This window comes from Lipotes vexillifer, unplaced genomic scaffold (genome assembly GCF_000442215.2).
Source record: "Lipotes vexillifer unplaced genomic scaffold, Lipotes_vexillifer_v1.1 scaffold213, whole genome shotgun sequence".
In the NCBI taxonomy this organism is placed as follows: Eukaryota; Metazoa; Chordata; class Mammalia; order Artiodactyla; family Lipotidae; genus Lipotes; species Lipotes vexillifer.
This window is the reverse complement of record NW_006780610.1, coordinates 5,799,846-5,823,197: the sequence shown is the minus strand read 5'-3', so window position 1 is coordinate 5,823,197 and position 23,352 is coordinate 5,799,846. Positions and strand designations below refer to the sequence as shown.

Sequence of the window (23,352 nt, the reverse complement as noted above, 5' to 3'; positions counted from 1 at the left end):
CAGCAGGAATACCCTTTAGGAGGTTACTGCATTCATCCAAATGAGAAATGATGAGCGGTTAAACAGGGTGGTTGTATGGATTTTTTTAAATCAACTAATTGAAGTATAATACACAAAATAAACTGTACACATTTAAAGTGTACAGGTCAATGAGTTTTGACAAGTGTATACACCCATGTAACCACAATCAAGAGAGAGAACATTTCTATCAGCCACAAAAATTGGTGCATGCCATAGACTAATTTCCAGTAATGAAATTATTAAATCAGTAATTTAAAAAACTCCCAGGGAACAAAAGTCCAGGACCAGACAGCTTCACAGGTGAATTCTACAAAACATTTAAAGAAGAAGTAACACGTATCCTTCTCAAAATATTCCCAAAAATTGAAGAGAAAGGAACACTTTTGAACTCATTCTAGAAGGCCAGTGTCACCCTGATACCAAAAACAGACAAAGCCACCACACAAGAAAAGAAAATTACAGACCAATATCACTGATGAACATAGATGCAAAAATTCTCAACAAAATACTAGCGTACCAAATTCAACATTACATGAAAAGGACCATACACCATGAGCAAGTGGGATTTATCCCAGCAATGCAAAGATGATTCAATATCCACAAACCAATCAATGTGATATACCACATTAACAAACTGAAGAATAAAAATCATATGATCATCTCAATAGATGCAGAAAAAGCTTCTGACAAAAATTCAACATCCATTTATGACAAAAACTCTCTAAAACTGGCTATAGACAGAACATACCTCAACATAATAAAGGCCATATATAACAAACCCACAGCCAACATCATACTCAACAAAAGACAAGGGTGCCCACTCACACTATTTTTATTCAACACAGCACTGGAAGTCCTAGCCACAGCAATCTGACAACAAAAGGAAATCAAAGGAATCCAAACTGGAAAAGAAGTAAAACTGTCACTGTTTGCAGATGATATGACACTATACATAGAAAATCCTAAAGATGCTACCAAAAAACTATTAGAACTAATAAATGAATTCAGTAAAGTTGCAGGATGCAAAATTAATATAGAGAAATCTGGTGCATTTCTATACACTCATAATGATCTATCAGAAAGATAAATGAAGGAAACAATCTCATTTACAACTGCATCAAAAATAACGTAATACCTAGGAATAAATATAACCAAAGAAGTAAAAGACTTATACTCTGAAAACTGTAAGACACTGATGAAAGAGAAAAGGGAGCCCTCGTACACTGTTGGTGGGAAGGTAAACTGGGGCCACCACTGTATAAAACAGTATGGAGGTTTCTCAGAGAACTAAAAATAGAATTTCCATACCCAGCAATTCCACTCCTGGGTATATATCCATAAAAACAAAAACAAATTTGAAATGTTCAATGCAGCATTATTTACAATGGCCAAGACATGGAAGCAACCTAAGTGTCCATCAACAGATGAACAGATAAAGAAGATGCAGTATACACACACACACACACACACACACACACACACACACACACACACACACACACAATGGAATACTACTCAGCCATAAAAAAGAATGAAATTTTGCCATCTGCAACAACATGGATAGACTTGGAGGGTATTATGCTAAGTGAAATAAGTCAGACAGAGAAAGGCAAATATTGTATGATATCACTTATAAGTTTATGTGGAATCTAAAAAATAAAACAAACTAGTGAATATAACAAAAAATAAAGTCTCATAGATATAGAGAACAAACTAGTGGTTACCAGTGGGGAGAGGGAATGGGGGAGGAGCAAGATAGGGGTAGGGGATAAAGAGGTTCAAAATTCTATGTATTCTATGTATAAAATAAATGAGTTACAAGGATATATTGTACAACACAGGGAATATAGTCAATATTTTATAATAACTATAAATGGAGTATAACCTTTAAAAATTGTGAATCACCTGAAATTTATACAATACTGTACATCAACTATACCTCAATAATAAATAAATACATAAATAAATATTATGAGGATTAAAAAAAAGACATTGATAGGAATTCCCTGGCGATCCAGTGGTTAAGACTCTGCACTTCCAGTGTAGGGGGCATGGGTTCGATCCCTGATCAGGCAACTAAGATCCCACATGCAGCACGGTGTGGCCAAAAAAAAAAAAAGACATTGATGAAAGAAACTGAAGATGACAAACAAATGTAAAGATATCCCATGCTCATGGACTGGAAGAATTAATATTGTTAAAATAACCATACTACCCAGAACAATCTACAGATTCAATGCAATCCTTATCAAAAACAGAACAAAACAAAAAACATTCATTTTTCATAGAACTAGAACAAATAATTCTAGTATTTGTACAGAAACACAAAGAGCCTGGATAGCCAAAGCAATCTTGAGAAAGAAGAACAAAGCTGGAGGTATCATGCTCCCTGACTTAAAACTATACCACAAAGCTACAATAATCAAAACAATATGGTACTGGTGCAAAAACAGATACACAGATCAATGGAACAGAACAGAGAGCCCAGAAAAAAGCCCATGCTTATATGATCAATTAATCTACAACAAAGGAGGCAAGAATATACAACGGGGAAAAGACAGCCTTTTCAATAAATGGTGTTGGGAGAACTGGACAGCTAAACACAAAAGAATGAAACTGGACTACATAATCACACCACATATAAAATTAAACTCAAAATGGATTAAAGACTTAAATGTAATACCTGAAACCATAAAACTCCCTGAAGAAAACACAGGCAGTCAGCTATCTGACTTCAGTCTTTTTCTTTTTTTAATTGGGGTATAGTTGGTTTACAATGTTGTGTAAGTTTCTGCTGTACAACAAAGTGAATCAGCCATATATATATATATATATATATATATATATATATATATACACACACACACATATATCCCCCCACTCTTGGATCTCCCTCACCACCCACCCCACCATCCCACCCATCTAGGTCATCACAGAGCACCGAGCTGAGCTCCCATACAGCAGATTCCCATTAGCTATCTATTTTACACATGGTAGTGTATATATGTCAATCCCAATCTCCCAGTTCATCCTGCCCCCGCCATGTCTGCACATCCATTCTCTGCATCTGCATCTCCAGAATGACCCTGATTTGTATCTTTCAGTCATGTTTATAGTGATTCCACAGAGTACATCAGAATGTGGGTTTTACGTCACGCATTTTGAAACAATGAAGAACATCCGGGCCCCTGGCTGCCATCCTGGATTGCAGTGTTGTTTGTCCCCCTTCTGCACATGGCCCACCTGAGCTGAGGTGTTGGTGGCAGCCACTCCACAGTAGGAACTCCAGTCAGAAGAGCCAGGTGAGAGGCCTCTGCACATGGCCCCTGTGAGCAAGTGAATCCCAACTAACAGTGAGAGGCCCGCGTACCGAAAAAAAAAAAAAAATGTACAGAGGACATGAATAGACATTTTTTCCAAAAAAGACATACAGATGGCCAACAGACACATGAAAAGAGGCTCAACATCACTGATCATCAGAGAAATGCAAATCAAACTGCAATGAGATACTACCTCACAACTGTCAGAATGGCTATCATGAAAAAGACAACAAATAGCAGGTGTTGGTGAGGATGTGGGGAAAAGAGAATCTTTGTGCACTGTTGGTGGAATTGTAAATTGGTGCAGCCACTATGAAAACCAGTATGGAGGTTCCTCAAAAAATTGAAAATATAACTGCCATATAATCCAGCAATTTCATTTCTGTGTATTTACCCAAAGAAAATTAAAACACTAACTTGTGCCAAGAAACACATCAAAGGATGCTCAACATCATTAATCATTAGAGAAGTGCAGATCAAAACTACAATGAGGTATCACCTCACACCAGTCAGAATGGCCACCATCAAAAAATCTACAAACAATAAATGCTGGAGAGGGTGTGGAGAAAAGGGAACCCTCTTGCACTCTTGGTGGGAATGTAAATCGATACAGCCACTATGGAGAACAGTATGGAGGTTCTTAAAAAACTAAAAATAGAACTACCATACGACCCAGCAATCCCACTACTGGGCATATACCCTGAGAAAACCATAATTCAAAAAGAGTCATGTACCACAATGTTCATTGCAGCACTATTTACAATAGCCAGGAAATGGAAGCAACCTAAGTATCCAACGACAGATGAATGGATAAAGAAGATGTGGTACATATATACAATGGGATATTACTCAGTCATAAAAAGAAACAAAATTGAGTTATTTGTAATGAGGTGGATGAACCTAGAGACTGTCATACAGAGTGAAGTAAGTCAGAAAGAGAAAAACAAATATCAAATGCTAACACATACATATAGAATCTGAAAAAAAAAAAAAAAGGTTCTGAAGAACCTAGGTGCAGGACAGGAATAAAGATGCAGACGTAGAGAATGGACTTGAGGACACGGGGAGGGGAAAGGGTAAGCTGGGACGAAGTGAGAGAGTGGCATGGACATATATACACTACCAAACGTAAAATAGATAGCTAGAGGGAAGCAGCCGCATAGCACAGGGATATCAGCTCCGTGCTTTGTGTCCACCTAGAGGGGTGGGATAGGGAGGGTGGGAGCAAGACACAAGAGGGAGGAGATATGGGGATATATGTATACATATAGCTGATTCAGTTTGTTATACAGCAACAACTAACACAACATTGTAAAGCAATTATATTCCAATAAAGATGTTTAAAAAAAACCCACTAATTTGAAAAGACATATGCACACCAATGTTCACAGCAGCATTCCTTACAATAGCCAAGTTATGAAAGCAACCTAAGTGTCCATTGATAGATGAATGAATGAATGAAGAAGTGGTATTATATATACAATGAAATATTACTCGGCCATAAAAAATGACATCTTGCCATTTGTGATAACATGGATACATCTAGAGGGTATTATACTAAGTGAAATACATCAGAGAAAGGTAAGTATTATATAACCTCATTTATATGTGGAATCTAAAAAACAAACAGATAAACAAACAAAACAAAGACTCACAGATACAGAGAACAAACATATGGTTGCCAGAGGGAAGTGGGTTGAGGGGTAGGGGTGAAAAGGGTGAAAGGGATCAAGAGGTACAAACCTCCAGTTATAAAATAAATAAGCCACGGGGGTGTAATATAAAGCATAAGGAATACGATCAATACTATTGTAGTAACGTTGTATGGGGACAGCCTGTCACTAGACATATCATTTCATAAAGTATGCAAATGTCAAATCACTATGTAATACACCCGAAACTAACATAATACTGTATGTCAACTTTATTAAAAAAAACAGTTGGTTCATGCCCTTTTGCAGTAAATTCCTGCCTCCAGCCCCAGGCTCAGACAATCACTGATTTGTTTTCTGTCACCATTAGTTAGTTTGGGCATTTTTTGTACTTCATATAAAAGGAATCATATACAAACTATTTTTGTTTCTGGCTGCTTTCACTCAACATAACATTTTTAAGATTCATATCAGTATATCAATAGTTCACTCCTTGTTATTACCGAGTAGTATTATAGAGATATACCAAAATTTCTTTATCCATTCATCTACTGATGGAAATTTAAGCTGTTTTCAGTTCTCAGCTCTTATAAATAAAGCTGCTATAAATGTTAGAATACAAAATGTTTCTGTAAACATATTTTAATTTATCTTGGGTAAATTCTTAGAAATATTTATTGCTAATTACATATATGTTTATAAGAATCAGTTAACTATTGTCCAAAGAAGCTGTACCATTTTGTATTTCCACAAGCAATGTATGAGAGCTCCAGTTGTGCCACAAGTTCACCAATACTTAGTATTCTTGGTCTTTTTTCTTTTTTTTTTGTCATTCTCATGGTATCTCACTGAGATTTAACTAATACTTTCCTGATGACTAATGAGGTCGAAAATTTTCTCATATGTTTATTGGCCAGAAATATATTTTCTGTGAAGTTTATTCAAATCTTTGTCCATTTTTTACAACTTTATTAAGATATAATTGACATAGTAAACTGAACATATTTAAAGTATACAATTTGATAAAACCTGACATATGTGTACACTTATGAAACCATCACCACAATCAAAACAATGAACATATCCATCACTCCCAAAGATTACTCATGCTCCTTTGTAGTCACTTCTCCCCACTCTCACCTCCAAACAACCACTGCTCTGTTTCTTGTCACTATAGATTCGTTTGCATTTTCTAGAATTTTATATAAGTGGAGTCGCAAAGTACACACTTTTCTTGTTGGTCTGTCTTCTTTCACTCAGCAAAATTATTTTGCTATTAATCTGTTGCAGTGTGTACCAACAGTTCTTTCCTTACAATTGCTAAGAAACATTCTACTGAATGCTACAAGTGAATATACAAATATATTTATACAAATAAAATATACAAATATACAATATATTTGAATATACAAATATATTTATTCGTTCAGCAATGACGGACATTTGAGGTGATTCCAGCTTTTAGCTGTGACAAATTGAGCTGCTACAGATATTCCTCTACAAGTCTTTGTATGAACATATCCTTTCATTTCTCTTGATTAAATATCTATAAGTAGAATGCTTGGTCATATGGAAGATGTACCTTTAACTTTGTAAAAAACTGCCAATTTTCCAAAGTAGTGCCATTATATAGCCCCACCACCAGTGTGAGCATTCCAGTTGTTCTATAACCTTGCCAGAATTTGTTATAAGTCTTTTAATTTTAGCCATTTTAATTTGCATTTTTCTAATGGTGAATGATGCTGAGCACCTTTTCATGTACTTACTGGACACCTGTATAACTTCTTTGGTAGACTACCTGTTGAAATCCTTTGTTTCATTATTAATTTTCTGAGTTACAAGAGCTCTTTATATATTCTAGAAACTAGTCCTTTGTTAGGTATTTAATTTGGAAATACATTTTCCTAGTCTGTTGCTTGTCTTTTCATTTTTCTCAGTGGTGTCTTTTAAACAGCAAAAGCTTGTAATTTTGATGAGTTCCAATTTATCAGTTCTTACTTTTATATTTCATAATGTTAGTGACTTATTTATTTATTTATGCATTTATTGACAAGATCACAAAAATGTGTTCCTGTTTTCTTCTACAAGTTTTATAGTTTTAGCTCTTAAATTTAGGCCGACAATCCATTTTGAGCTAGTTTTTCTGTATTGTATGAGGTAAGGGTCAAGGTTCATGTTTTTCCATGTCACTATCCAATTGTTCCAGCACCATTTATTGAAAAGATTATCCTTTCCCACTGAATTGCCTGGATATATCAACTGGCCATATTTGTGTACGTCTTTCTCTGGAGTCTATTCTGTTTCACTGGTTTAGTCTACCTTTACACCAATGCCACTGTATTTTTCCTAGCAGGCAAGTAACTTATCTGGATTTAATCTGTAGAGTTTGCTTCCCCTGCAATCTGCAGCAACTGATATCTCTTTGTAATTCTTTTTTTTTTTTTGTGCAGTACGCGGGCCTCTCACTGCTGTGGCGTCTCCCGTTGCGGAGCACAGGCTCCGGACGTGCAGGCTCAGCGGCCATGGCTCACGGGCCCGCGGCATGTGGAATCCTCCCGGACTGGGGCATGAATCCGTATCCCCTGCATTGGCAGGCGGACTCTCAACCACTGCACCACCAGGGAAGTCCCTCTTTGTAATTCTTGCAGCTACTTTTTCAGCCTGGTCCCCTGTAGGTTTTCTTGTGAATCTGATGATTGGCCAAGAATTTGGCCATAGATTATACTCACATTCAGGGTCTGTTCTGACTGAGATTACTCCCTAATTTTTCAGTCTTAGAGTCTGTCCTCTGATGCCTCAAGTAAATAAGACATCAGATTTCTGCCACCTGAGTTACACATGGTTGGGTAATGAATTCAGTTAAAAAAAAGCAGCAAACTCACAGAGCTCACCTGGTTTAGGTTCTGTCTTTCAGAGACAGGACTCTGCCTCTCTGATCTCTGTATGCTTTTTCACCAGGCCCTCTGGAATTTCTCCACGTAGGTGTAGTTTAGAGGTTCAGCCAGGGGATTTTAGTGGGGTTTATAGTCAGGTTATAGGTTTCACCTTCTTCTGTGTTGTTGTTTTTTTAACTTTCAAGAGCTCCTCCCCTTATGTTTCCAGGTAATTTTTCTACCCTGAACTCTGTTCTTTGCCACCATAAGAAAGTAAAACTGAGGTTTTCCACTGCCACTTTCCTCTGCTATGGGGGTTGACGAATGCCCTCAGGCAAAAATTTTAAAAAGCTGCAAACTCACAATTCTTATCATTTCCAGTTACTGTTTTTCAAGAGTAAACTCTCCTCTAGCTTCTTTCTGCTTTTGGATACTTTCCACTTTATTTAAATATATTTTTTACATATTTTATAATTATTATCTGTGGGAAGGTTCAAGAGACTGCTTTACTCTCCACCATTACTGGAAATTCCCCCTGTGGGATGGATTTTAAAATATTAAGAATCTAATATTTATGAAGCTGAAATGTATCTTGGGCTTCAGGAAAAAAATCTAAGGTGAAACCCACGTTTCTACAAGGATATTAAAATCATTATTATGATTGGATTCCATATGTTCAAAAAGCTTTAGGAAAGACTGCATATATTAAGTAGAGACATGGAAGATATATTTTTAAAAGACCCAAATAAAGCTTCTGGAGATGAATATTACAGTGTCTAAGGTGAAAAATACACTGTAAGAGATTTAATGGCAAAGTAGACAATGCAGAAGAAAACTCAAAGACACATCAACAGAAACTATTCAAAACAAAACACACAGAGAAAAAAAAAAGACTGAAAAGAAATGAGCAGAACATCAGCAAATTGTAGAACAAATTCAAGGGGCCAAAATGCTTCTAATTGAAATCTCAAAGGAAGGAGGCACAGGGACTTACCTGGTGGCACAGTGGTTAAGAATCCGCCTGCCAGTGCAGGGGACACGGGTTCAATCCCTGGTCCAGGAAGATCCCACATGCTGTGGAGCGACTAAGGCCATGAGCCACAACTACTGAGCCTGAGCTCTAGAGCCCATGAGCCACAACTACCAAGCCCGTGTGCCACAACTACTGAAGTCCACGTGCCTAGAGCCTGTGCCCCACAAGAAGAGAAGCCACCACGTTGAGAAGCCCGCGCATTGCAACAAAGAGTAGCTGCCGCTTGCCGCAACTAGATGAAGCCCACACGCAGCAACAAAGACCCAACGCAGCCAAAAATAAATTAATAAATAAAAAAAAAATTTTTTTAAAAAGGAAGGAAGCACAGAAAAATATCTGAAGAAATAATTAACACATATGATAAAAACTATAAACCCTCATTTGAACCCAGATTTAAGAAGTTCAACAAGTTCCAAGTATAAGAAACAAAAAGAAAACTACAAGTAGTAAAATATAATCAAATTTCTTAAAACAGTGATAAAGAGAAAATCTTAACAGGAGCAAGAGAAAAAAGACATATTATACATAGAGGAACAAATGTAAAAATTACAGCAGATTTCTCAATAAACACAAGCAAGAAGAGATTGCTATAATATAATATCTTTAAAGTATTGAAAGCAAAAAAAAAAAAAAAACCCAAAAGAACAGAAAACAACAACAAAAAAAACCCCACAAAAAACCAAAATCCCTGCCAACTTAGATTTACTTAAATAGTGAAAATATTTTTCAAAGACTAAAGTGAAATACTGAATTTTCAGACATACAAAAGTTGAAAGAATATATCGCCACAAACCTACACTACTTGAAATGATAAAGGAAGTCCTTCAAGATGTAGAAAATTGATACCAGACAAACCTGAATCTATACAAAGTAATGAAGAGCACTGGTAATAGTAACTAACTAGGTGTATATTTTTCTTATTTTCAAATCTCTTTAAAAGATAATTGACTGTTTAAAGCAAAAAAAGTAACAATATACTGTGGAGGCTATAACATATATAGAAGTAAAATGTATGACGATAATAGCACAAAGGCCAGGAAGAGAGAACGGAAGCATACTGTTGTAGGGTCTTTACGCTATACACGAGCTAGTAAAATACAAGTTGAAGTTAGTCCTTGATAAGCTAAAGATGTATGCTACAAACTTCACAGCAACCAGTAACACGACATAAAGAATTATAACTATGTATTAATTTCTTTGTTGTTGCTTTAAAATATTACCACACACGTTAGCAGCTTAAACCACACAAATTTATCATCTTAGAGTTCTATAAGCGAGAAACCCAGCAAATACAGATCTCACTGGGCTATACCAAGTGGTTGGCAGGGATGTGCTCCTTTTTGGAGGCTTTAGGACAGAATCCATTTCCTAGCCTTTTCCAGTTTCCAGAGGCCAGGCACTCTCCTTGGCTCAAGGTCCCTTTCCTCCATCTTCAAAGCAAGTAATGTTATATTTCTGTGTCCTCCACACATCTTCCTCTTCTACTTTTAGAAGAAGGACACCTGTGACTAAAATGGGGCTACTCAGAAAATATGATAATCTCCCTATTTCAGAGTCAGCTGTTTGAAAACCTTAATTCTACCTGCAACCCTAATACCTCTTTGCCATGTAATGTGACATATTCACAGGTTCCTGGGATTAGGAAAGTGACATCCTTGGGGTGAGGGGCGGGGGGTCATTTTTTTGTTTTGTTTTGTTAATTAATTAATTAATTTGGCTGTGTTGGGTCTTCGTGTTGCTGCACACAGGCTTTCTCTAGCTGTGGCGAGCAGGGGCTACTCTTTGTTTTGGTGCACAGGCTTCTCATTGAGGTAGCTTCTCTTGTTGCGGAGCATGGGCTCTAGATGCATGGGCTTCAGTAGTTGTGGCGCGTGGGCTCAGTAGCTGTGGCTCGCGGGCTCTAGAGCACAGGCTCAGTAGTTGTGGTGCACGAGCTTAGTTGCTCTGCGGCATGTGGGATCTTCCCGAACCAGGGCTTGAACCCGTGTCCTCTGCATTGGCAGGTGGATTCTTTACCACTGAGCCACCAGGGAAGCCTGGGGGGTCCTTTTTTAACTATCACAACTGATACATCAATAAAAAGAGGTAAAATGGAATGAAAAATAATTCAAAGAAAAGCATAAAAATAGGGATAAATGAACAAAGAACACATGGGACAAAGAGAAAAGTAATACTAAGTAGGTAGATTTGAATCCCATCACATCAATAATCACATTAAATGGTCTAAACAATCCAAGTAATTGACAGAGATTGTCAGATTGGATAAAAAGCAACACCCAGCTCTACGAAACCTATAAGAAAGCCACCTTAAATATAAAGACACAAATAGGTTAAAGGTAAAAGGATGGGAAAAGATATATCTTGCTAATACTAACCAAAGAAAGCCTGACTGGCTATATTAATATCAGACAAAACAGATTTCAGAGCAAATAATACTACCAGAGATAAAGAGGATAAATTTTATCATGATAAAGGGGTTAGTTCATTAAGGAGACACAACAATCCTAAACATTTATATATCAAATAATAGAACTTCAAAGTACATGAAGCAAAAGCTAATCTAACACTAAGGAGAAACATATATCTACAAATATAGTGTGATATTTCATCACCTCTCTAAATAACTGATAGAAATTAATAGAAAATAAGCATATAGAAGATCTGAACAACACTAACCAATTTGATCTAATTGACATTTATATAACACTTGCCCAACAATAATAGGATACATATTCTTTTCAAGTACACTTGGAACATTCACAAAGATAGACCATATTCTCAGCATTGAAACAGGTCTCAATAAATTTAAAAGGATTCAAGTCATACAATGTTCACTGGCTACAATGGCATTAAGTTACCAATCAATAATACAACAACATCTGGAAAATCCCCCAAAACATTTGGAAACTACATAATATACTTCTAAATAATCCAAAAGTCAAAGAAGTAGTCAAAAGGGAAATTTAAAAGTATTTTGATCTGAACAAACTGTAAACACAATATCAAAATCTGTAGGATGTGGTTAAAACTATACTTAGAGGGAAATTTATAGCACTAAAATATCCATGTTAGAAAAGAAGGAAGTCTCAAATCAACAACCTCAGATTACACCTTAAGAAACTAGAAAAGAGCAAATGAAATCCAAATTAAACAGCAGAAATGAAACAATAAAAATTAGACAGAAATCCATAAAATAGAAAATAGAAAAGCAATAGAGAAAAAGAAATGAAACCAAAGACTGTCTTTGAGAAAACCTAGCCAGTCTGATCAGAAGGAGGGAGAGAATCCATTTCTTAGCCTTTTCCAGTTTCTACAGGCCGCGTACTCTTCTTGGCTAATGGTCCCCTTCCTCCATCTTCCAAGCAAGCAATGTTACATCTCTCTGTGTCCTTCCATAGTTACATCTTCCTAAGATACAATAAGTAATTGTACTTCTATACACTAGCAACAAACAGAAACTGAAGTTTTTTAAATATCAATTATAATAGTATCAAAAATGAAATACTTAGGGATAATTCTGACAAAAGATGCGTAAAATCTGTACCCTGAAACACACTGCTGAGAGAAGTTAAAGATGACTTAAACAAATGGAAAGATATACTGTGTTCATGGATCAGTAGACAGACTCACTATTATTATAAGGCTATGAATTCTCCCCAGATTGATCTATAGCCTTAATATAACCCCAATCAAAATCCCAGAAAGCTTTTTAAAAAGAAATTGACAAGATGATTCTAAAATGTATATGGAAATATAAAGGACTTAGAAGAGCCAAAACAATTTTGATAACAAAGAACAAAACTGTAAGATTTGAACAAATTTGTTTGAACAAAACTGTAAGATTTACATTATCGATTTAAAGACTTATTACAAAGCTATAGTTAACAAGACAGTGTGGTATTGATGTCAATATAGACAAATCAATCAGTGGAACCAAACAGTCTCCAGAAATAGATTCATAAACATATGGTTAACTGATTTTCAATAAAAGTGACAAGCAATTCACTTGCTTGAAAATGGATGGTAAAAATACGGTGCTAGCACAATTTGATACTCATATGCCAAAAAACAAAACAAAACCCTCCCATCCACAGCTCTCTCTGTGCACAAAAAAAATTCTAGACCTAAATTTAAAAGCTAAAACTATAAAACCTTTAGAAAACTTAGGAGAACTCTTTCTTAGATACAATATCAAAAGCATGATCCATAAAAAGAAATTGATACATCAAAATTAATATCTGCTCCTCAAAAGACACTGCTTACAAAATGTCCATTGACAGATGAATGCATAAAGAAGATGTATACAATGGAATACTACTCAGCCATAAAAAGAACAAAATCACGCCATTTGTAGCAACATGGATACAACTAGAGATTATCATACTTAAGTGAAGCAAGTCAGAAAGAGAAAGACAAACACCAAATGATATCACTTATATGTGGAACCTAAAATATGGCAAAAATGAACCTATCTATAAAACAGAAACAGACTCACAGACATAGAGATCAGACTGTGGCTGCCAAGGGGAAGGCACGGAGGGAGAGGGATGAACTGGGAGTTTGAGGTTGGCAGATGCAAACTATTACATTTAGAATGGATAAACAAGGTTCTACTGTATAGCACAGGGAGCTAGATCCAGTCTCCTGGGATAAACCATAACGGAAAAGAATATTAAAAAAAGAATGTATCCATCTATCTATCTATCTATATCTATACATATATAGATAAATAGATATGTATAACTGAGTCACTTCACTGTATAGCAGAGATTGGCACAATATTGTAAATCAACTATATTTCAATTTAAAAATCAATTTAAAAAAAAGACACTGCTTACAGAATGAAAAGCAAGTCACAGACTGAGAGAGAATATTTGTAAATCTCTTATCTGATAAATGACTTACGTGTAAAATATATATGTGTGTGTGTGTGTGTGTATATATATATATATATATATATATATATGTAAACAGCCCAATTTTTTTTAATGGGGGAAAATATGAACACTTTACCAAAAACATATGGATGGCAAATAAGCACATGAAAAGATGTTCAACATCATTAGTATTTAGGGAAATGCAAATCAAAACCATAATGAGAATATGGGGATATATGTATACATATAGCTGATTCACTTTGTTATACAGCAGGAACTAACACAAAACTGTAAAGCAATTATACTCCAATAAAGATGTTAAAAAATAAATAAATAAAATAAAATAAAATAAAATGGCACTATAGAGATACCACAAGGGAATAATGAAAGAAGCATTAAAAGTACTAAAAAGCAGAGCTTAAAAAAAAAAAAAAAGATACTATTACATACCTATTACAATATCTAAAATGAGAAAGACTCACCATACCAAGTTATGGTGAGGATGCAGAGCAAATGGAACTTTCATACATTACTAATGGGAATGTAAAATGGTACAACTATTTGGGAAACAGTTTGGCAATTTCTTAAAATATTAAATATAGACCTATAAGACCCAGATATTCCACTCCCAGGTATTTGACCAAGAGAAATTTAAACATATGTACATACAAAGACCACACAAATGTTCACAGCAGCTTAAAAAATCTGGAAACAACCCAAATGTCCATCAACAGGTGAACAGATAAACAAACTGTGACATGTCCATACAATGGAACACTGAAATTAAAAGAACCAGCTACTGACACGTACTACAACAAGGATGAACATCAAGACATTATGCTAAGTGAAAGAAGCCAGACACAAAAGACTACATGTTGCATGGTTCCATTCACATGAAAAGTCCAGAAAAGGCAAAATTTACAGAGACAGCAGATTAGGGGATACCTGGGGTTGGGGGTGGGAGTAGGAATGGCACAAGGGAAGTTTTGGGCAAATGAGCACCAGGGAAGTTTTGGGGGTGATGGAAATGTTAACTAACTGGTTGTGCTTATGATATACAACTCTATATATTTACTAAAGTCACTGAATTGTACACTTAAAAGGAATGAGTTTTATGGTATGTAAATTATACCTCAATAAAATTGTTAAAAAGAAGAGTACACAGGGCTTCCCTGGTGGTACAGTGGTTAAGAATCCGCCTGCCAATGCAGAGGACACCGGTTTGAGCCCTGGTCCAGGAAGATCCCACGTGCCACAGAGCAACTAAGCCCATGCACCACAACTACTAAGCCTGCGCTCTAGAGCCTGTGAGCCACAACTACTGACCCCGTGTGCCACAACTACTGAGCCCGCGTGCCACAACTACTGAAGCCTGCACACCTAGAGCCCATGCTCCGCAACAAGAGAAGCCACCGCTATGAGAAGCCCGCACACCACAACAAAGAGTAGCCCGCACTCGCTGCAACTAGAGAAAGCCTGCGCGCAGCAACGAAGACCCAAAGCAGCCAAAAGTAAATAAATAAAATAAATTTCTAAAAAAAAAAGAGTACATAATGTAAATCTGATTCTGTTTATTTAAAAACCCTAGAAAATCTATAATAACCTAAAGCAGATCAGTGGTTGCCTAGGCATAAGCGAGGGAATGCGAAAGACATTACAAAGGGACAGGAGAAAATTTGGGGGGTAATGATATGTTCATTATCTTTTTTGTGGTGATGGTTTTATGGGTATATACATATGTCAAAAATAATCAAATTGTACACTTTAACATATACAGTTTAGGGAATTCTCTAGTGGTCCAGTGGTTAGGACTCTGCATTTCCACTGCAGGAGGCACAGGTTTGATCCCTGGTCAGGGAACTAAGATCCCACAAGCTGCACAGTGTGACCGATAAATAAACAAATAAAGCATTTTAAAAAAAAAATGGGGCTTCCCTGGTGGCGCAGTGGTTGAGAGTCCGCCTGCCGATGCAGGGGACATGGGTTCGTGCCCCGGTGCGGGAAGATCCCACATGCTGCGGAGCGGCTGGGCCCGTGAGCCATGGCTGCTGAGCCTGCGCGTCCGGAGCCTGTGCTCCACAATGGGAGAAGCCACAACAGTGAGAGGCCCGCGTACCGCTAAAAAAAAAAAGTATGGTATCCACAGAAGACCAAACATTCCATTCAGTGTAGCTGGAGTGGAAAGTAGAAAGGAGTAACAAAAGAGCCATTCATGCAGCCAAAAATGTATTGTTAATGGCTGCACTATGTCACTTTCCCCTTATTAGATAGGCTGCTTCCACTTTTAAATTAAATAAATACCAGCTCACCATTGTGAGTGAAGCTCCTTCTTTATTAAGGAATTACTGCTTTAGAATAAATTCCCAGAAGTAGACGCATAGGAATATTTTTAAGTAAGGCAGGCAGATTTTTATTTTTAAAGAAACGTTTATTATTACTATTATTTAGTTATTTTTAAAGAAATAGGAAAAGGAGATATGGAGCAAATTATTTTACTTTAGAAACTATGAAGTAATACTGAAAATTTTCAGAAATGGTATAGGGTGAGGGAGACTTGGGTGGAAACTTCCTTGGGACAATTTTTTCTGGCACTTGACAGAAATCATAAAAACTAATCCAATTGTGGACAAACCATAAGTCATAAACCATGCCCCAGATGGATACACCTGTTTTTTCTTCAAGGAAGCTTTATTTAGAATGATGAAAGGTTTCTATTCACATTCTTTTTCTCCATCTCTTCATTTCTCTCTCCCTCCTTCTCCCTCTTCCTCCTCTACCCTTCTTCCCCGCCTCCACTCCGGGGCTACCCTCTCCAAATACGGCAAGCCAGCCCCAGTGATTAATACCATAATTCAAAATGACAAAAAATATCCTCCATCATGAGCTATTCTGTTTTGAGTAGGAGCCTGCAGGGCACACACAGGATGTTCATGCTTATCCAGGCAGTATCACCACAGGTAGGAGCCCTCCTTGGTAAGACACATGCTACACTAGTGCCTACTTAATATTAAAAAATGACTCACAAAAATTCAGCTTTCAACATATTTTTATTTGAGACACAACTGTATTAAAATAAAACAAGCGACTTTCCTGGTGGCACAGTGGTTAAGAATCCACCTGCCAATGCAGGGAACATGGGTTTGATCCCTGGTCCAGGAAGATCCCACATGCCCATGCGCCACAACTACTGAGCCTGCACTCTAGAGCCCGCGAGCCACAACTACTGAAGCCCTCACGCCCTAGAGCCTGCGCACCACAACTACTGAGCCCACACGCTGCAACTACTGAAGCCCGCGTGCCTCTAGGGCCCATATGTCACAACTACTGAGCCTGCGTGCTGCAACTACTGAAGCCCAAGCACCTAGAGTCCGTGCTCTGCAACAGGAGAAGCCACCACAATGAGAAACCCGAGCACTGCAACGAAGAGTAGCCCCCACTTGCTGCAACTGGAGAAAGCCTGCATGTAGCAATGAAGACTCAATGCAGCCAAAAACAAAACAAAACTATTATTGTCACTAACAAAAATCCTACTAGAGGAAAGACAGTACCTTTCTGCAGTAGCAAAGCCAGTGGAGCTGAATGATACATCCCAACCCAATTCTCAGTAACATCCCAACCCATATTCTCAGAATATGGCAGGGTTTATCTTTGTAATAGTTAGTTACAAAGTTATGTCTTCTCAGAATCTCCTAGAGAAACTAACACCACCCATGAAAGGAGAAAGGGGGAGGGATGACAGGAGTGTTAAATAAGATATGGCTGGTTTTGAGACTGTTTTTCTTGTGGCTCAAGTTCTGCCAATTAGCAAGGAGCTGTTAATGGATCCACAACAAAACCCTCTTCACTTCATAACTTAACTTACAAAGTAGTCAGCAAACACATTTTCAAATTCATTTCACACAGTAAAAAAAACAGATAATCACATCAACAAAAGACAAAAACCACATGATCGTCTCAATAGATGCAGAAAAAGCATTTGATGAAATTCAACATCCATTCATGATAAAAACTCCTACCAAAGTGGATATAAAGGGAACATATCTCAACATAATAAAAGCCACTTATGACAAACCCACAGCCTACATAATACTAAACAGTAAAAAGCTGAAAGCCTTCCCACTAAATTCTGGAACAAGACAAGTATGCCCATTCTCATCACTCTATTCAAATAGTATAGTATTGGAAGTCCTAGCCACAGCAATCAGACAAGAAAAAGAAATAACACATATCCAAATTGGTAGGGAAGAGGTAAAATTGTTATTATATGCAGGTGACATGATACTCTATATAGAAAACCCTAAAGACTCCACACAAAAACTATTAGAGGGGCTTCCCTGGTGGTGCAGTGGTTGAGAGTCCACCTGCTGAGGCAAGGGACACGGGTTCGTGCCCCGGTCCAGGAAGATCCCACATGCCGTGGAGCGGCTGGGCTCGTGAGCCATGGCCTCTGAGCCTGCGCGTCCAGAGCCTGTGCTCCACAACAGGAGAGGCCACAACAGTGAGAGGCCCGTGTACCGCAAAAAAAAAAAAAAAAAAACTATTAGAACTGATAAATGAATTCAGCAAGGTAGCAGGATACAAGATTAATATACAGAAACCTGTTGCATTTCTTTACACTAACAATGATATTATCAGAAAGAGAAAGTTTAAAAAATCCCATTTAAAATCACATCATGTGAAGACCAGATACCACAAAACTCTTAGAGGAAAACATAGGCAGAACACTCTCTAACATAAATTGCAGCAAGATCTTTTTTGATCCACCTCCTAGAGTAATGGAAATAAAAATAAAAATAAACAAATGGGACCTAATGAAACTTAAAAGCTTTTGCATAGCAAAGGAAACCATAAACAAAGTGAAAAGACAACCACAGAATGGGAGAAAATATTTGCAAATGAAGTGAACAACAAGGGATTAATCTCCAAAATATACAAACAGCTCATGCAGCTCAATATCAAAAAAACCAAACAACCCAATCAAAAAATGGGCAGAAGACCTAAACAGACACTTCTCCAAAGAAGACAAACAGATGGCCAACAGGCATATGAAAAGATGCTCCACATAGCTAATTATTAGAGAAATGCAAATCAAAACTACAATGAGGTATCACCTCACACCAGTCAGAATGGCTATCATCAAAAACTCTAAAATAATAAATGCTGGAGAGGGTGTGGAGAAAAGGGAAGCATCCTACACTGTTGAGTGGGGGGGGATGTAAATTGGTGCAGCCACTACAGAGAACAGTATGGAGGTTCCTTAAAAAACTAAAAATAGAACCACCATATGATCCAGCAATCCCACTCCTGGGCAGATATCTGGAGAAAACCATAATTCAAAAAGATACATGCAACCCAGTGTTCACTGCAGCACTATTTACAATAGCCAGAACATGGAAGCAACCTAAATGTCCATCGATAGATGAATGGATAAAGAAGATGTGGTACATATATACAATGGAATATTACTCAGCCATTTGCAGCAACATAGATGGACCCAGAGATTGTCATACTGAGTGAAATAAGTCAGACACAGAAAGACAAATATCATATGATGTCGTTTATATGTGGAATCTAAAAAAAAGGGTACAAATGAACTTATTTACAATACAGAAGTAGAGTCACGGATATAGAAAACAAACTTATGGTTACCAGGAGATGGGGAGGGGGATAAACTGGGAGACGGGGATTGACATATATACAACATCTTATAATAAACTATAATGGAAAAGAATTTTTTTTTTTTTTTTGCGGTACACGGGCCTCTCACTGTTGTGGCCTCTCCCGTTGCGGAGTACAGGCCCCGGACTCGCAGGCTCAGCGGCCATGGCTCACGGGCCCAGCCGCTCCGCGGCATGTGGGATCTTCCCGGACCGTGGCATGAACCTGCATCCCCTGCATCAGCAGGCGGACTCTCAGCCACTGCGCCACCAGGGAAACCCCAGAACAGAATTTTAAAAAGAATGTAGATACATTTATTTATACATATATATGTATAGATATATACATTTATACATAACCAACTCACTTTGCTGTATACCTGAAACTAACATGATAAATCAACTGTATTTCAAAAAAAAAAAAAAACCCAGATAATCAGATAAAAGAGTCAGAAGATTTAGAAGATTAGAGGAGAAAGTGTGCAGGTATAGTGAGAATAAAATAAGGAAAAAGTATTATGGTTCAGGCACTAATGCTTCTGAAAAAGGAAAAGTACAATAGCAGGGATTTTTGCATACCCACACACAACAAGGAAACAGGCTGCCCAGTTTTTCTCTTGATGCAACAAGCCACTCATGTAAGATCAGAATGGCAGGGGTTGGGGGGTGTTGAGGGGGCACTTAGTGAATATATGCACACAGTACAGGAAGGGCCTAGGTCAGTGAGGGATGAGAAACCCACAAAACTTGTCCAGGCCAGAGGGCTGGGAGGGGGTCTGGGGCTGAAAAATTTTTGGTGTCTGCTGCTCAGATAACTGAGAATGAGAATCTGGAGAAAACTAGGTCCTGAGAGATTCCAAATTTGTCAGGAAGTAATAGCCAGAAGAATAAATTAACCCTTGGTAAAAATTTCACAAGCCTAAAGGATTAAAGGGAAGATTTTAAAAGAAAAACCAAAAGAAAGCAACCAAGCAAATAACCTTAGAAAACAAACCAAAACAAAACAAAAATATGGATGAAGGGAAACAGAACTGCTTGGGTTTCTGTCCTTGGTTATGCAAGGCTCTTCTCTGTTGCTGCCCACACCCCACGCCTCTACCTTGGGATAAGAGCTAAGTAAGTTCCAACCTTCTGTAAAGTCAGCATAAGAGTTTTTCCTTGGGGATAAAAGGCAACCGAGAGGTGTCCAAGAGCTTGGCTCACTTATCCTTCTCAGTCATCTGTTCTACAGAAAGCCACCGGCTTGCAGGGGTTGAAATGCTGTAATATTGACTAGAAACTGGGAAATGGTGCCAGTAGAGAAAGGGGCACCTCAGTCTTTCTGAAGTCAAACCTTACGTGTGGGGATACCTAATTGGACCTTCATTCCCTGGGCTCAAAGAGAACACTCCTCCTTTCACAAAGCAGGATTGGCAGCAATTAATTGCCAGTGGCTCAACTCCTCGTACTGTAAATGTGCCAGTACCCAATTAACAAGCCTTCATGCTCCTCCCGCCAACAATTGAGAGGTTAATGATACAGAAAGGATGAAGTACTTAAACCAAGCAGTACAAGCTTCTCCTTCTCTAAGGTGAGAAAGGGGAATAAATTGATGACATTCCTTTCCACTTCTGGAATTGCTGAAGGTCCACAATACCTACTCTTGAATGCAATATATATATATGTTTTCAAAAGAATGAAAAATGCTACTGACAACCCCATGCGTTTGCAACTCTGCAAGCATTTCAGGCAAGACAAGAGTAATATATGGTACAATTTCTTCCTCCTTTGGATGCAGACTTGCTTGACCTACTTTAGTGAAAAGAGTACAAACTAAAATTTTAGTACAAACTATTGCTGCTAGTCAGTCATCCCTAATTAGAAGGAGATCTGCAGCGCATACATTTCTCTTACTCTCCCTAATGTATTGAGCAGAAGTTTGAACTCCAAGTCTTCTCCTAAAGGAAATGCCTAGCAATTAACTATTCTGAATGTACAAGGAGTTCCTACCACCCTTCCAGAGCTATCCATGGCCTTCAGCATGAGAATCAAGCTCTTAAGCATGGCATATAAGGTCAAATGTAACTGTCTGGATCTGAAGACTTCACTGCAATGCTTGCAGTTCCCTACATGTGATGCCAAATGCCTATGTGCGACACTGCACAAAGCCCACTCCCACTCCTAGGGCTTCAAAGTTCAAGTTCAATATTCCTCCCTCCATGTCCACCCACTCTCCATGTTAGACCATAAAGCCTGAGATCCTGTTCACTAGCAGCAATTTATTGCCACTGCCTATGACTGGTGAACAACAAGAAAAAGAACTCCCCAGCCAACACAACTTCAGGATCCTCCCTCCAGCATACACCTAAATTTTGTAAGGCCTAAGTTTGAGTTTTTATCATTTTTCAGAAACCGTCAGGCCTAAATCTACAATAGTTCTAATTTTACTGGTCCAATTTTATTGATCATAATTATCCTGTGGTGTGCCAGAGCCAGGTCATATGCCGACTGTGTTCATCTCTGCCAACTCTGTGTTCATCTCTGCCAACTCTGTGTTCAGTGACTTCATGTTGGTAGCTTGAAATTGGTCACGGTGGTAGTATTTACACCATGAAAACTGGCAAAGTCTACAACTCAGGGCTTGACTTTGTTTTCTGGGGGAAAACCCAGTTGTGAACCATTTACCACACCACACTGTTATCCCTACAATGATCTATACTTCCTCTGCTTTAAAACCCAACCTCCTTTTCTTCCAAATATTCAATTCAAATGATCAGAAAGCCACCTGTACACTCAATCATTTCATGTTTTGTTCCCTATACCTCCTGCAGGAGAGGCTACATAAATTTTCAGGATCTGGTGGAAAATGAAAATGTGGGCTTCCATGTTCAAAAATTAAGAATCTCAAGATAACGAGAGCAGAGCATTAAATCAAGAACAAGGCCTTTCTAAGTGTGGGGACTGCAAAGGTCACATGCCCATAAAGTGATCCCTGATCTCCTACTCTTTTTTTTTTTTTTTTTTTGGCCGTACCACATGGCACGTGGGATCTTAGTTCCCCGAGCAGGGATCGAACCCAAGCCCCCTGCATTGGAAGCTCAGAGTCTTAACCACTGGACCACCAGGGAAGTCCCTGACCTCCTTTTTTTTTTTTAAACATTCACAGAATTTTTTTAAATTAATTAATTGATTTTTTATATTTCTTTTTGGCTGTGTTAGGTCTTCGTTTCCATGCGAGGGCTTTCTCCAGTTGCGGCGAGCGGGGGCCACTCTTCATCGCAGTGCACGGGCCTCTCACTGTCACGGTCTCTCCCGTTGCGGAGCACAGGCCCCAGACGCGCAGGCTCAGCAGCCATGGCTCACGGGCCCAGCTGCTCTGTGGCATGTGGGATCTTCCCGGACCGGGGCACGAACCCGCGTCTCCTACACTGGCAGGAGGATTCTTAACCACTGTGCCACCAGGGAAGCCCTGACCTCCTATTCTTAAGTGTAAGCCTGCCCTCCCCTGAGGATACTGTTTCCCATCTATCTCTGCAATAGGATGGCTACTTATTCTCCCACACTTTAGGATTAAAGGTAGGTTGCTATTTTATTTGCTCTGCTTCTCAATGCCTTTGCAAATCATTACTCTTCTATCTTCTTTGTAAAAACCTCTTCTCCTTTGCTATCTTGCTGCACAATACTTCAACTCTCATCATAGCTGTCATCTCTCAACTTACTCATTACTCCTCCTACTTTACTGATGGCTTTGACATCTGGATCTCAAAATTCCTCTTCACTGCAAGTCCTGCCTCAAGAGTAAGCAGATTAAGAGGACAGACTCCAGATAGAATCAGACTGCTGGGTTCAAGTCTTGGTACTACCACATATAGCTATGTTGCCATGTTCCTTAACCTTTCTTTTCCTGAGTTTCCTCATTTATAAAATAAAGATGGTAACA

General features: G+C 38.1%; 1 protein-coding gene across 1 annotated transcript in view; it reads right to left on the bottom strand.

The window, feature by feature from the left end:
• KIAA0319L (KIAA0319 like) overlaps positions 1-23,352 on the bottom strand; it is a 107,933-nt gene that overhangs the window by 43,372 nt on the left and 41,209 nt on the right. The gene's annotated exons all lie outside the window — the stretch shown is intronic.